Source organism: Ceratotherium simum, chromosome 29, assembly GCF_057802395.1.
Source record: "Ceratotherium simum simum isolate JZ-2026a chromosome 29, ASM5780239v1, whole genome shotgun sequence".
Classification (NCBI taxonomy): Eukaryota; Metazoa; Chordata; class Mammalia; order Perissodactyla; family Rhinocerotidae; genus Ceratotherium; species Ceratotherium simum.
Window position 1 is genome coordinate 39,264,611 of NC_141928.1, and position 14,099 is coordinate 39,278,709.

At 37.6% G+C, this 14,099-nt stretch overlaps 1 long non-coding RNA gene across 1 annotated transcript; it reads right to left on the reverse strand.

Moving 5' to 3' along the window:
* Positions 1-2,557: 2,557 nt before the first annotated feature.
* On the reverse strand, positions 2,558-9,828 carry LOC147913270 (uncharacterized). Its single transcript, XR_015549040.1, has 3 exons — positions 9,770-9,828; positions 6,089-6,205; positions 2,558-2,627 (listed from the first exon to the last, which is right to left on the reverse strand). It is a non-coding gene; the product is annotated as an uncharacterized LOC147913270 (long non-coding RNA).
* Between the last annotated feature and the right edge of the window lie 4,271 nt (positions 9,829-14,099).

A 14,099-nucleotide genomic window follows, 5' to 3' on the forward strand; every position in this document is an offset into this window, starting at 1 on the left:
GACTTCCACTCCCATAATAATCAGCTTAGCACACATCCAAGCACGCATGTCTTCCCACCTCCAAGCACTCAAGGAAAAAGGATTATGTCTTTACTGCACCCTATCTCCAACACTGAATCTTTAGACACAGAAGAGCTTCTTTCCCCTTAGAGTTCCCTCTAACAGTGCCTTGGAAGTCTGTTTTCTAGACTCAGTTATCACAGGAATCACAACGTGAGCTTCCAGATCTGTTAAAATGAGAAACCTGCTCCACCTCCTCTGCTCTCCCACAGAAATATTGAGACATAATGAAAATGATGCTATTGCCCAACATGTGTACTAAGTTCCACAACTGGCAAATGACCTGCCAGATTGTGAGATTTCATTTACAACTGCAACAACATGCCCAGAAGTGAGCTCCTCAGCAGAAAACTGAGGCAATCCCCTCCTAGCCAACTCCAGCTTCCTTAGAGGGTGTCTGTGTGGGTCGAATCTGCGGCAGCCAGAAAGAAAGGCTGATGGAGTCTGTCAGACAGATTCTCCACTGCCTCCCGTAGAGAAGATGACTTAAACCACTTTATCTGCTCAGAGTATGTTTTATCTTTATACGCCTGCCAATCAAAAAAAACGCCTTCTAGCATTTAGTTCCCAGACACAAGCTCCACTGACCATCTCTGAAGAGCCAAGGGGAGAGGAAAATCAGAAAGAATAAGACATTCAGCTGAAGGGGCAAAATCTGCTTCCCTTAGCACCTAGCTAATTCTGATTGGGGCGGGAAATAATGATGGGACTACACAGGACTGAGGCAGGTCTGCAGTTTCAACATTCTCAATGAGTGTAGACAGCTCATTTTAGAGACTGTGAGAAACATCATTTGAGAACTCAAGAGGAAGCCTCCAACAGGCAGCCACACAGGAGCTCTGCCACAGACAGCCGAGCTGGAGAGTTCAAAGTCACCTCAAAGAGAAGGTGTGCTGGAGAACACCAGTACTTAACTGTGGAGCACAAATTAGGGACATACATAACAGTATAAATTGAAAAATGCATATGGACTTTTTCCTTCTTCTTTCATAAGGAAAGGGGACTGTCTTTCAAAATCTAACTAATTGTTAGTTATATAACCATCTGGATAACAAGGAGTAGATTTGCTCTAAATTCCCAAAACTCACATCTAAATGAACAACGGCGTCATCTAGTGGCAACATACTCAAACTGCAAACACACGGTCAATTCAGCATTCCTGCTGTGATGGTCTCACGTCACCTCAGCACCGCACATTCCCTCACAGCATACCCAGGGGTCTTCAGCAGGACCAACCCTGGACCTAGAGCAGTGGTGCTCAATCTTGGCCACATAGTAGAATCAACTAGAGAACTTATAAAAGGGATGAAATTTAACATTCTTCTCAATGGATGCAACCAGGCTCAATAAAGACTATGTGGAAGTCAGCGCAAGATAACGCACTAAGAGGTGCATTTACAAAGGAAACAAGTGCACTTTTATTTCTGCACTTACCTTGAGTTTCGCACAGAGACCAAAGTCAATCAGCTTTAATTTATGATATTCATCAAACAACAAATTTTCCTGGGGGAAAAAAAAGATAAATTCATAGCTGTATACTGACTTCCTTATATCACATGCCACCTCTAGCCATTTCTAAAAACGACGTAAGGTTGTTTATATTAAATAGCCTGGGCACAACAGAGCGAAAATCATTTAAAAAGAATGAAATGATAAGAAGTGTAAAAGGGGAGAGGGGAGGAATGTTGATAACTATCCCGCTTCCCTTCAAGACATGTCAGCATAAACCATTTTCTCAGTGGTGCTCTGAAGCTCAACTAAAAGCAAACACAGTGTGTGCCAAAGGCAAGTTTAAACCAAAAGAGTGAACTCACATCAAAGGGTTGCGTATACACAGAGGGAAAAGGACAGTAACACTGCCCTATCTTGTCAGACCAATTCTAGGTGCCTGACCCTGGTACCAGTAACACTAAAATCCACGTTCACCATCATCCACCTTAGTCAGAGCCTGCAGACGTAAGAGAATTCACATTTTATTCTGTCCTTGAAAAGTAGAGTCTGTCAATCCATCGGACTGTTTCCTTCTGAAGTGCAATGGAATTAAAATTAGAGGAAAATGAGGTTAGGAAAAGAGTATTGGATGGCAACACTCAATGGCAATATTCTTGAAGAAAACACTCAAAACTCTTCTTTCCTAGAGATCAAATCCTGAGGTTTATAGGCCACAGCTGATTACAAGGACACTTATAATGTCACACACAATTGGTAGATAAATGGAATGCCAATAATAAGTCCATCCAGAAAAGCCCACCAGAAGTCAAAAGTAAAGGAGAGAAAAAAAGTGATTCATGATGAGTGGAACAAAGAAAAAGTAGCAAAGCCAAGACAGATTCTAAACAGAAAGAACATTTGGAAACCTAGCGAAAATAGGTAAATGAGGTTGAACTCTGGGGTGAGCATCTAACTGTGATGCAGTCACTTACTGGTTTGAGGTCCCTGTGAGCATAGCCCTGGCTGTGCACGTAAGCAACCGCAGCCACTATCTGCAGGAAGACGACTCGGGTCTCCTCCTCTGACAGGCGACCCTGGGAGATGATGTAGTCAAACAGCTCTCCTCCAGGGCAGTACTTCAACAGCAACACAGCCACACAGATAGTGTCACTACTTACAGAACTCACTTCCAAGGAGTGTAAAACAAAATATTATACTTAACTGAGCAATATTATTAATTCCACTTAACAGGCAAGGGAACTGAGTGAGGCACATTCAGAAATACACTCTCAGGATCCAACAAGGCAACAGTGATTCCGGGAAAGAGAACAACAGCTCTTGGTCTCAAGCAGTTTTATTACCAGTAGGTAGAAGTACAACCAACTACCACCGTGATTTTTAAGCTCATTCAGGGTTTTGTATTTTATAGCAAAGCACTAAAACCCCTTCTCATCCTAATGCACTCACATTTAGTGTAGTTACCTGACACAAAAAACCCAGCAGCATTATTGCTCCTTCATCACGAAGACCAGTGATTTTCAGTCTGTACCAGAAGGAGCCCGGTTCTACAGAGGATCCTTGGAGGCTGCAGGAGAATGGAGGCCAGAGCGCGAAGCCCGAGGCTCTCCATCCCTTCTTCTCCAAAGCAGCTCCACCTTTCCGTAAATGGGGGTTTCCATTTAAGATTTCGTTTCATTTTAGCAATATCAATTATATTTATATGTGTATACGGCATTTGACCTCATAGTTCCACACTGAGGAACTGTTCCTACAGACACTCTCATATCAAAAGCAACGCACGTTCAAGGTCATTCACCGCAGCAGCATTGTTTGCCGGAGCAAAAAGACGGGAAACAACCCAAATGCTCACATATATAAATTATGACACAGCTGTAAAATGGAATTCTATGCAGCCATAAAAAAAGAGGAAGCTCTTTATGAACTGATATAAAACAATACCCAGTATTAAGTGAAAAAAGCAAGGTGTAAAGGAGCATAGGTTGATACGGTGACTTGCAAAAGCATTAAGCTGAACAGAAGAGGCTAAACACAAAAGAATACTGACTGTATGATTCTATTTACATCAAGTACAGTGGAACAGTTTACATCCACTGTAAACTGATATAGAACAGTTAAAACTAACCTATGGTGACAGAAATCAGACCAGGGCTGGGAAGGGCAGTGGGTGGGTGGTGTTACAGGGATTAACTTCAAAGGGTCAGGAGAAAACTTCCTGGGGTGCTGGAAATGTTTTACACCTCGACTGCGGTGGGAAGTACACGGGTACATACCTTTGTCAAACTGTATATACCCAATGTGTGCATTTTATCATATGTAAATTACACCTCAATTGTCAATTTTTGTTGTTGTTGTGAGGAAGATCAGCCCTGAGCTAACATCCATGCTAATCCTCCTCTTTTTGCTGAGGAAGAACAGCTCTGAGCTAACATCTATTGCCAATCCTCCTCCTTTTTCCCGCCCCCCAAAGCCCCAGTAGATAGTTGTACGTCATAGTTGCACATCCTTCTAGTTGCTGTATGTGGGACGCGGCCTCAGCATGGCCAGAGAAGCGGTGCGTCGGTGTGCGCCCGGGATCCGAACCCGGGCCGCCAGTAGCGGAGCGTGCGCACTTAAACGCTAAGCCACGGGGCCGGCCCAATAGTCAATTTTTTAAATGCTATCCAATAAGATTTGCATAAAGAAAACAGACTACTTTATATTTTCAAATAAAGAAATATGAAATAAAGAGAAACAAAAACATCTAAAATTTCTGTAAATGTACCTAGATGGTCTCCAAGCTAAAATGTTAAGTGGGGAGAAAAACACGAAGTATGAAATAATACTATAGTATGTGACCATTTGTGTGACAGAAAATGATAAGCAACACACACATATTTATATATATTTGTATATATAAAAAAACACATACATACATGCATATATGTACACACATGCATACACACATATAAAATATATGCAGGTATTTGTAAATACATGCTTATCTATAGGAAACACAAGAGAAGTAAGTGACTGACTCAGGGGAAGGGAATTGGATGACTCGGATAATGGTAGAGAGAATGTCACTTTGTAATACATAGTCTCTTGTACCTTTTAAATTTTCTCCTAGGTTCACGAGAGATTTTTGTTGTTGTTTTTTAAGAATTTAATTTGCACAAAGAGATCAACTAAAAAAAAAGGCTTTAAAATCACCACTGTAGACCACGTGTGTGTATCTACAATGTAATAAAGAGAAAAATGGGTCTAGGTCCAAAACTTTCAGCATTATGAATTTTAAAATGTGCTTTTTAAAAAGTGCTAATCTGGGAAAACGATGTGCAGTTAGAAATTATTTGGCTGAAACTAGGGAAAATGAAGCAAGAGATGAATGACTCAAGTTCTCAAGACTTCACTTTCCAAGCCAAAAAGGGCAGGTTAAAACTTGAAAGAGTATGCATAACGCATACACTGAAGGCTAACTATAGGCTGTGGGTGGAACTGAGTCCCCCAAAAAGATATGTTCCAGTCCTAACACCCAGGACCAGTGAATGGGACCCTATTTGTAAATCAGGTCTTTGTAGATTAGGGTGGGCCCTAATCCAATGACTTGTGTCCTTATATGAAGAGGGAAATTTGGACAAAGACACAGACACACAGAGAAGAAAACCCCATTTGAAGACAGTGGTGCATCTATAATGAAGGGACACCAAGGATTGCCAGCAACCCCCAGAAACTAGAAAAGAGGCATGGAACAGATTCTCCAGAAGGAACCAACCTCGCCCACACCTTGATTTCAGGCTTCTAGCCTCCAGAACTGAGCCCACACCTTGATTTCAGGCTTCTAGCCTCCAGAACTGAGCCCACACCTTGATTTCAGGCTTCTAGCCTCCAGAGCTGTGAGACGATAAATTTCTGTTGTTTTAAGATACCACGTTTGTGACAATTTGTTACGACGGCCCTAAACTAATACAGCATATAAAACTGAAATAGATTCATCCCTCTAGGAACAAATTCTAACATATTTTATCCAGAAAACTACACCACCCCATTAGGAGTGTATTAGAAAGAGAATGTTCACAATGAATCTCCAGTTTATTATATATGACTACTTGATCTAAATTGTTATAGACAGAATTCAAACAGATAAGCCACTAAACATTTATTCTAATATTTCAAGTGAAACGTACTTTTCTCTTAACTGTTGATAAAGTGACTGCTATGGTCTGAATGTTTGTGTCCCCCCAAAATTTATATGTTGAAGTCCTAAACCCCAAAGATGACAGAATTAGGAGGTGGCGTCTTTGGGGGGTGATTAAGACATGAGAGCAGAAGGCTCATGAATGGAATTAGTGCTCTTATAAAAGAGGCTCCAGGGAGATCTCTTGTCCCTTACACCACGTGAGGACACAGCCAGCTATGAACCAGAATGAGGGACCTCTCCTGACCATGCTGGTGACTTGATCTTAGACTTCCGTCCTCCAGAACGGGGAGAAATAAATTGCTGCTGTTCGTAAGCTACCCAGTCGGTGTTTGCTATAGCAGCCCAAGCAGACTAAGACAGTGACCAGATACTTTCAGGTCTCTGGAACATACTACTAACCTCAAGAACCATGAATATTTTGTCCGCTGTCTCTAGCACATGGTAGAGTTGACATATATGCTGATGTCTCAGGTTCTTCAAGGCATCGATCTCCGTTTTGACGCGGGGCAAATCGCTCTGTGACAAAACATTACCTGGAGTGAGGCAATAAATTTCTGTTGTTTTAAGACACCAAGTTTGTGGCAATTTAGATTTCTGTCTTTAATATGGATTTAAAAATTTAAAGTCCAGTCAATCAATTTGGGAAATGTTCCAAGCACCAACATCAGCAGCTTCAATAGTGAATAGAAAAGTGATCAACAGCCTCAAAACAAATTGTTCAACAATTCCAAAAAATATCACAACAAAACTTACTTGTGTGTACATAAAAAGGGCCTGAGGGTTGTATGAAAGACAAGTTCGATGTGGGTCAATAGTACAAAATCCAGAAAAACTAAAAATCTCAGACTCCTGTAGAAGGTTAGCATTCCACACAAGGACGATGACAGGAACACTCCTCTGTGCACGCCTGGGCTACCACTTTCCGTCTTAGCAGTGTCCCTAAGAAGTAAGCTGAGCTAAAAATCAGTGAATGTAGGTGAAAGGTCTGCCGCTATTCACTGTCTCATTCTTCCAGCTTTTCTAGGGGCTTGAGATTTTTTAAATAAAAACTTGGAGAAAAAATTAATTAAATAAAATAAAAGTTGGTTGGGTGGGAGGATAGGCCAAGAGGAAGAAAATTTTAAAGTCCATATTAAAGACAGAAATCTAAACACCCAAGAAGTAACAAGTAAAACTTGATCATAAAAAGGGACTCACTCTAATAATCACTGGCTTAAGATCCAATTATCTAGAACCATGCAACCAGATATCAGGTCTTGACCAAGAGTCAATCGTAACTTTGACTATTCTGATATGATAATTTTTTTTTCTTCTTTTTTGGGGGGATTGGGAGTCTGATGACCAAAACTCTGGAAATAATCAAAACATGATTAAAATCCTAGAAACTAAAATAAGCATAATAACATTAGAAAATATAAAAACAAATTTAGAAATGATGAATTAATGCATCATATTGATGCATTAGGGTAAGTGCGGTAATATATTTTGTAATAACAGTTCACATTTTGTTTACTATTTAAGTGTTTGAAGTATTCAAGTGAATAAGTCAAACTAAAGTTGTAACAAGTTTAAATTGCTTAAAGAAATTAATCAAATTTGTAATCAATGTTTAAACTCTCACGAAAAAATGTTTTATAATACCTTTTTATTAGTTACCTAAATACAATATTGAGCACTGAAAAACAAAAATATTAAAAGAAAGCCTGAATTATCAGTTGATAGATTATTAAATATAATTTATAATATAGGTCACTGTGTGATTTAGGCATATATTTCTGAAGAAGGTCAAAGAATTGAGTGACATTTCTATAACAAACTCCTTACATTCCCTTTGACTTATTTATGTGTGTAATCAGCAGTTACATTCTTAAAAATAAAAAAAAAGGTAACAATTGATGTTAAACTCTGTCTCATTCCAGCAACAAGGGAGATTGAAAAGAGTCCAATGTGTCTAATTTTAAAATGCATTTTCAGTAAATTAATTTTTATGTTTGACAATTATCAACAAAACTGTTTGTATAGTTTTCCTCAATTGTATACTACTAACAATTATAATGCTAACTCAAGCCAGAAGAAAATAAATTTTTTTTAGCACTTAAGAGATTTTTGGTTAGAGAAAAAAAGATGTTTTTAATTTTTTTAACTTATCTTCAGAAAACGAAACAGCCACAGACACATACTGAGAGACTAGTGAATTCTCAGTTGGAAACCAGAACAAAGAAAAGCACAGGCGCCAAACCACATGAGGGATGGTAGAAAGAACTAGAAAAAAAAGACAACTCAGGGTGACTTCAAACACTGGAAAGGGTATAAAAGGCCCAAAAAGACCATAAAAGGAGATAGGTCTTCCCTCAATATAAAAACAAAAAAAACTGTGTACATTACGGCCAAGACCACAAATTGATTGGGCTGCTTTAGGAGGTAATGAGTAGCTCAACTCTGGAGGCATTCATGTAGAGGGAAAAAAGAGGCTGATTAGAAAAAGGATTTCATTCAATAACTTCTAAGGTCACTGTGAATAAAATTCTGGGACATAAGATCGACCTACCTATCTATAATATAAAAGAGATCAACATTTAGTAAGTGTATCATGAGAAGCTAAAGAAGGGAGATATTAATACCCAGAACACTTACAAGATTATGAAACAACTGCAGAAAAAAGAGTCCTACAGACCTCAAATATGTGCCATTGCCCTACATTAAAATCATCTACAAAGTAACCCCTGCCCCAGATTACTTTTTTTTAATTGATGTTTTAATAGTTTTTAACTTGTGAAATTTTGGGTTATACATTTTTGTTTGTCCATCACCATATATATGTCTCCCTTCACCCCGTGTGCCCACCCCCCACCCCCATTGCCCCTGGTAACCACAATACAGTTTTCTCTGTCCATGTGTTGGTTTATATTCCACATATGAGTGAGATCATACAGTGTTTGTCTTTCTCTTTCTGGCTTACTTCACTTAACATAATACCCTCCAGCCCCATCCATGTTGTTGCAAATGGGACGATTTTGTCTTTTTTTATGGCTGATTTTGTCTTTTTTTATGCTTCCTTTCTCCATTGTATGTTCTTAGCTCCTTTGTCGAAAATTAGCTGTCCGTATATGTGTGGTTTTATTTCTGGGCTTTCAATTCTGTTCCATGGATCTGTGTGTCTGTTTTTGTACCAGTACCATGCTGTTTTGATTACTGTTTCTTTGTAGTATGTTTTGAAGTCAGGGATTGTGATGCCTCCAGCTTTGTTCTTTTGTCTTAGGATTTCTTTAGCTATTCAGGGTCTTTTGTTGCCCTATATGAATTTTAGTATTCTTTTTTCTATTTCCATGAAGAATCATTGGGATTCTAATTGGGAATGCACTGAATCTGTAGATTGCTTTAGGTAATATACACATTTTAACTATGTTTATTCTTCCAATCCATGTGCATGGGATGTCTTTCCATTTTTTTATGTCATCATCGATTTCTTTCAATAATGTCTTGTAGTTTTCATTGTATAGGTCTTTCACCTCCTTGGTAAGATTTATTCCTAGATATTTTATTCTTTTTGATGCAATTGTAAATGGTATTATCGTTTTGAGCTCTCTTTCTGTTAGTTCATTATTAGCATACAGAAATGCAACTGATTTTTGTATGTTGATTTTGTACCCTGCGACTTTGCTGTAGTTGTTGATTATTTCTAATAGTTTTCCAATGGATTCTTTAGGGTTTTCTATATATAAAATCATGTCATCTGCTAATAGTGAGAGTTTCACTTCTTCATTGCCTATTTGGATTCCTTTTATTCCTTTTTCTTGCCTAATTGCTCTGGCCAAAACCTCAAGTACTATGTTGAATAGGAGTGGTGAGAGTGGGCAGCCCTTCCTCATTCCTGTTCTCAGAGGAATGGCTTTCAGTCTTTCCCCATTCCAGATTACTTTTTAAAACCATAGATCTATACATAACTGGCAATTTGAAAAACAAAAAAAGCTATAGAAATATTATCCTAATAAAAGAGCAGTAACTACAACATTAGAGCAAAGTTGGGTTTTAATTCACAATACTGATCTATAAATATTTTAAAAATAATTTTAAACTTACCACTAGTGCATTTTTATCCATGATTTTTATAGTGACCATTTCTCCAGTGAGGATATGGCAGGAAAGTTTGACTTTTCCAAAGCCACCTAAGTACAGGAAAATGTATTATGAAGAGATAAGCAAGACTAACCTAAAAATAATCATCTGAGCAAACCCAGGACTCAGGCACAAATACCTTTCCACACACTTTTAAAAGGCTCTATGAATCCATATTTTCCTGGAAGTTTGTAGCTCTTTCTTCCTGTTGCTTCCAAAGTGTCAACCATGACCCTAACCTCTCCTCATCCAATGTCTAGCTGAAGATATTTTTTTTACCATGATAGTATATCTCTAATTTTGTAATGAAGAAGTAGGAAAATAGAAGTGACTCAAGAAATTTGCTTTATAATTAACATTGTTAGAACACAATATAAAGTTCCTGAGACAAAAAGCAAATAATAAGAAACTTCCATTCAGTTTTAAAACCGTGAAGATAAGCAATTATGTTTCAAAACTGGATCAAAAACTGGATAAACATCTATACATAGTTATCTAATAGAAATCTCCAACTTGCCATTACTAAAATGAAGCTCCTGGTAGTCCCTCCCATGGTCTTCCCCATCTCAGTAGGTGGCAACTCCATTTTCTCAGATGCTCGGGCCAAAAACCCAGGAGTCACCCTTAGCCCTTCCTTTATGTCTCACACCCTATATCCAACACATCAACAAATACCATTGGCTCTGTCTTCAAAATATATCATTGGTTACCTTGCAGAAAAGGAAGCAGGTACTGACTGGAAGGGTTCTATGGCCTGATCTGAGCAGGGAACATATGGATGTACATGTATGTAAAACTCCATCAAGATTAGTGCACTCCGAGCTTGTTCAAAGAAATAATAGCTGAGAAATTCCAAAATCTGGGGAAGGAACTGGACTTATAAGTACATGAAGAAAATAGAACTCCTAATCACATCAATGCAGAAAGACCTTATCCCAGGCATATAATAATAAAACTGGTGAAAGTCAGTGACAGAGAGAAAATGTTAAGGGCCACAAAGCAGAAGAAAATAACATTCAGGGGAACCCCTATCAGGCTTTCAGTGGATTTCTCAGCAGAAACCTTACAGACTAGGAGAGAATAGAATGATATATTCAAAATACTGAAAGACAAAAACTTTCAGCCAAGAATACTCTATCCAGCAAAACTACCCTTCAGATACAATGGAGAAATAAAAGCTTTACCAGACAAACAAAAGCTGAGAGAGTTCATCACCACTAGGCCTAGCTTATGAGAAAGATTGAAAGGAGCCCTCCCATCTGAAACCAAAAAGTAAAGGTTTACAAAACCTTGAGCAAGGAGATAGATAGGCAGATAGAATCAGAAAAATGCAGCTCTATATCAGAATAGGTTAGTAAACAATTATAACATAAAAGACAAAAGAAAGGAAAGCACCAAAAATAACCATAAACACTTCAATTTAGTCACACAAACTTAAACACAGAAAAGAACAATTTGTGACAACAATAACTCAGAAGGGGAAGAGGAGAGGGGTGGAACCTGTTTAGGCTAATGGAGATAAGAGGCTCCCAGAAAATGGACTATCTCATCTATGAGTTCTTTTATACAAACTTCATGGTAACCACTAAACAAAAAATCAGAGCAGAGATACAAATCATAAATAAAAGAAAAGTGAGAAAATCATCACAGAAAACCACCAAACTTAACTGGCAGCCAGAAATACAAGGGAAAAGAAAAATGGAAATATACAACAGCTGGAAAACAAGAGATAAAATGGCAGTACTAAGCCCTCATATTTCAATAATCACTCTAAATGTAAATGGATTGAATTCTCCAATCAAAGACACAGAGTGGCTGGATGGATTAAAAACAAGACCCAACAACATGCTGCCTCCAGGAAACAAATCTCATCTCTAAAGACAAACACAGGCTCTGAGTGAAGGGATGGAAGATGACACTCCAAGCAAATGGCAAGCTAAGAAAGCAGGTGTTGTCATAGTTATATGAAACAAGGCAAACTTCAAGATAAAAAAGACAATGGGAGACAAAGAGGGGCAGTACATAATTATAAAAAGGACATTGTACCAAGTGGACATAACACTTATGAATATGATGCACCTAATACAGGAGCACCAGAGTACATAAAGCAACTATTAACAGACTTAAAGAGAGAAATTGACAGCAACACAATAATAGTAGGCGACCTCAACACCCCACTTACATCAATGGATAGATCACCCAGAAAGAAAGTCAACAAGGAAACAGTGTCCTTAAATGAAATACTAGACCAGAAGGACCTAATAGATATACAGAGAACACGCCATCCAAAATCAGCAGAATACACATTCTTCTCAAGTGCACATGGAACATTCTCAAACATAGACCATATGTTTGGAAACAAGGCAAGCCTCAATAAATTTAAGGAGATTAAAATGACATCAACCATCTTTTCCAAACACAATGCTATGAAACTAGAAATAAACTACAATAAAAAGGTTAGGAAAGTGACAAATATGTGGAGACTAAACAACACACTACTGAACAACCATTGGACCAATGAAGAAATCAAAAGAGAAATCAAAAAATACTTGGAGAAAAATGACAAAACACAACATATCAACTCTTATGGGATGCAGCAAACATGATGCTAAGAGGGAAATTTATAGCAATACAAGCCCACCTCAACAAAGAAGAAAAATCTCAAATAAGTAATCTTAAACTACAAGTAACAGAACTAGAAAAAGAAGAACAAAGTCAAAGTCTGCAGAAGGAGGGAATAATAAAAATTAGAGCAGAATAAATGAAATAGAGACTGAAAAAAAAAACCAGCAGAAAGGATCAATGAAACTAAGAGCTTGTTCTTTAAGAAGATAAACAAAATTGACAAACTCTTAGCCAGACTCACTAAGAAAAAGAAAGAGAAGGCTCAAACAAATAAAATTAAAAATGAAAGAGGAGAAATTACAATGGATATCACAGAAATGCAAGGGATTACAACAGAATACTATGAAAAACCATATGCCAACAAATTGGACAATCTAGAAGAAATGGATAAATTCTTAGACTCACACAACCTCCCAAAACTGAATCAAGAAGATAGAGAATCTCAATAGACCAATCACAAGTAAAGAGACAGAAACAGTACTCAAAAGCCTCCCCCAAAACAAAAGTCCACGACCAGATGGCTTCTCTGGAGAATTTTACTGAACATTCAAAGAAGATTTAATACCTATCCTTCTCAAACTATTCCAAAAAGTTGAAGAAGATGAAATGCTTCTTAACTCATTCTATGAGGACAACATTACCCTTATACCAAAACCAGACAAGGACAACACAGAGAAAGAAATTACAGGCCAATATTGATGACAAACATAGTTGCAAAAATCCTCAACAAATATTGGCAAATCAAGTACAGCAATCCATTAAAAGGATCATACACCATGATCAAGTGGGTTTTATACCATGGATGCAGGGATGATTCAACATCCACAAATCAGTCAACGTGATACACCACATTAATAAAATGAGGAATAAAAATCACATGATCCTCCCAATAGATGCAGAGAAAGCATTTGACAAGATCCAACATCCATTTATAATAAAAACTCTCAATAAAATGGGTATAGAAGGAATGTACCTCAGCATAATAAAGGCCGTATATGACAAACCCACAGCCAACATCATACTTAAGGGTGAAAAACTGAAAGCCAACCCTCTGAGAACAGAAACAAGATGAGGGTGCCCACTCTCGTCACTCTTATTCAACACAGTACTGGAGGTTTTGGCCAGAGCAATTAGGCAAGAAAAAAAATAAAAAGTATCCAAATTGGCAACAAAAAAAATGAACTCACGCGTTTGTGGACAGGATGATTCTATATATAGAAAACCCTAAATAATCTACCAGAAAACTATTAGAAAAAATCCACAACAGCAAAGTTGCAGGGTACAAAATCAACTTACAAAAATCTGTTGCCTTTCTATACTCTAATAACAAACTAGCAGAAAGAGAAGTTAAGAATACAATCCCATTTACAATCACAACAAAACAAAGAAAATATCTAGGAATAAACTGAACCAAGGAAGTGAAAGACCTTTACACTGAAAATTATAAGACATTATTGAAAGAAATTGAAGAAGACATAAAGAAATGGAAAGATATTCAATTCTCATGGATTGGAAGAATAAACATAGTTAAAATGTCCATATTGCCTAAAGCAATCTACAGATTCAATGCAGTTCCAATCAGAATCCCAATGAAATTCTTTACAGAACTAGAACAAAGAATTCTAAAATTTATATGGAACAACAAAAAACCAAGCAATCCTGAGAAAAA